Genomic DNA, 2632 nt, shown 5'->3' on the forward strand with positions numbered 1-2632 from the left:
AGGTAAACGGCAATAACGTAAATAATAATAAAGAAAAAGAAAGAAAATTGAGGTGAACATATTATATAGTTTGTTACATTGTTCGACTTCGTTAGAGAGTGAAATGGCTTTCTGCCAACCACTTTTAAGCATTAGAATCACAACTAACCCTTACCCATCATCATTAACTGAATGAACCACCAAACGAGACTGCTCCTGTTTTTCTAGTCTAATTATTGATCAATTTGGAGGAATTCCTAAACAGAACTGGTTTACCATAGTGTATGATTGGAGATAATGGCATGCTATTGCCTTCAACTACATGGTACATGGGGAATCTGACATGACCACTTGACCATATCCATGCAAATGTATGTATGGCTAGCAGTGCAAGGCCACATGCACATGATCGCATCTGATGAGAACTGTGGGGTACGGTACAACAAAGCTTGTGACTTGTGAGTTCCATTTCCAACCAAAACAAAAGTTGCCTTTAAAGCAAACAGACCCACACAAACACAAAGTGAAAGAGTCCACAATGATTTTGTCCGGGTACCTGATAGCGAAAGCACCATTAAAAAGTAGAGGTCCACCTTCCATTCCCAATTCTTCCTCAGGCTTCCTTATTCTTCCAACACAGCCAAGAGGGGGAAAAAGAAACAAAACTGACAGAATAAAGTGCAAATGATGGGACTTTAAAAAGTTAATAGGAACAGGGAGTGTTCTGAATGATGAGAGGTGTTGAGAGTTGCTGTGTGCTCGTGCAGCTCCTGTTATAGTGCATCAGCCTGTGCGGCAGTTCATGCATGTTCATGCATGAGAGGATTCTAGAAATGATCTAGAAGCTAGGTGGTTGAAAGTTTGTTACCTTTAACAATGTAACATAATATTGTTAGGTGATTCTTTTGAGTAGTTAAGCAATGTAAGGGTCCTTTATAAGGTGATGTAGAGCAAATGTGGGTTATCTTCTTGAAATTAAGAAAGCATACGTACATACATTTCATGCATGTGTTCTTGAAGCATTTTCTGCAGTATTCAACAGGAGGTGTGTTTTTTTTCCTTCCACTAATGGAGCTGAACCACGAGAAACTGCAGACTCTCATCGAGAGGGCGTGGGATTTGCACGACAGGTTGAACAATGAAATCGACAAGAGTATCAGCTTCTACAGGCATTGTTCAGACTAAAGCTAGGATTTTTGTATAACCTGCAGGCATGGAGTTCAATAAAAATCAAAGACGCCTCTGATCTTCTGTTTGCTAACCCTAGTCGTTTGGGTATCCTACAGGTTATACAAAATCCTAGCTCTAGTCTGATCTCCTCTTATTATCCTTCATTTCCTTTACATTGAAGCTATAAAAAAATATTGTTAATATGTGAGATATGTTGCTCATTTAAGACTGAACTCATTTGAACCTTGTTTCTAATCTGAACTCACAACCAAAACAAATTAATGTTGGAAACTGAGTATTAAATGCAGCAGCTGGAGCATTAAATCTTCCACCTTTACTTGGGTAAGATTCTCTTGTCTCTTCGCTTCATCAAATGGATTCTCCTCATCCTCTCCTCAAATGTCCGCCCAATCCCATTTATCTCTTCTCTATCACACCAACTTAGGCCTCGGCTACTCCATCGCCGTCGCTCTTGGTTTCCTCCTCCTCCTCTCTATTATCCTCCTTGTCTCTTCGCTTTACTTGGGTAAGATTCTCTTGTCTCTTCGCTTCATCAAATGGATTCTCCTCATCCTCTCCTCAAATGTCCGCCCAATCCCATTTATCTCTTCTCTATCACACCAACTTAGGCCTCGGCTACTCCATCGCCGTCGCTCTTGGTTTCCTCCTCCTCCTCTCTATTATCCTCCTTGCTTCCTACATATGCTGCCGCCCTTCTTCTTCTCCTGTTCGCGCCTTCCCTCCCAACCCCGCCGCCGGCTCCGGCGGTGTCATCCTTCCCAGGGTTATTTTCATTGACGAAGACGATGAGAATGTGATCATGGGGCTTGAGGAAGCAGTTATAAATTCATACCCCAAGTTCCAGTTAAGAGTCGGTTGTTGTGGGTTCTACTAACGCTAACACGACATGTTTGATTTGTCTGTATGAGTACAGGGAATTGGAGATGTTGAGAATGATGCCTGAGTGCAGGCACTGTTTCCATGTTTTTTGTCTTGATCTTGGTTGAAACTTAACGGGTCCTGTCCAATTCGTCGGAACTCGCCACTTCCGACTCCGCTTTCTACGCCTTTGTGTATTAAGCCTAGTAATATAAGAGAGAACAAAAATATATAAACACAAGATGAGAGGAGATAAGTTTTTTTTATTATTTGTATATTAGGAGTTTCATAAAATCATTATTTATAATCCTAGAATCATAGGAAGTTAGGGACAAAGGGGATATCGAAGGCCAAGGAAAATGAAAAGTGACATATCATTCACATTAAAGGGATATAAAGATGAAAGATAATCTGAATTAATTTTTTAGTAATTTTATTTTTAAATGATTTTTATGGAATGTTTAATATTTTTTTAAGATTTTAATAATTTCTTATTTAAAAAAAATTAAATAAGTTTTTGAACTTTCGATTAAGTTCAATTATGTACTTGAATTTGGTCAAAAAAAAATGAATTATGCTCTTAAAGTCGGTTAAAAATTTAATT

At 38.9% G+C, this 2632-nt stretch overlaps 1 pseudogene; it reads left to right on the top strand.

Annotated features, from left to right (window-relative positions):
• Positions 1-348: 348 nt before the first annotated feature.
• Positions 349-2263, top strand: LOC120186326 (annotated as a pseudogene).
• Positions 2264-2632: the final 369 nt, after the last annotated feature.

Source organism: Hibiscus syriacus, unplaced genomic scaffold (genome assembly GCF_006381635.1).
Source record: "Hibiscus syriacus cultivar Baekdansim isolate YM2019G1 unplaced genomic scaffold, ASM638163v2 tig00113337_pilon, whole genome shotgun sequence".
Lineage (NCBI taxonomy): Eukaryota > Viridiplantae > Streptophyta > Magnoliopsida > Malvales > Malvaceae > Hibiscus > Hibiscus syriacus.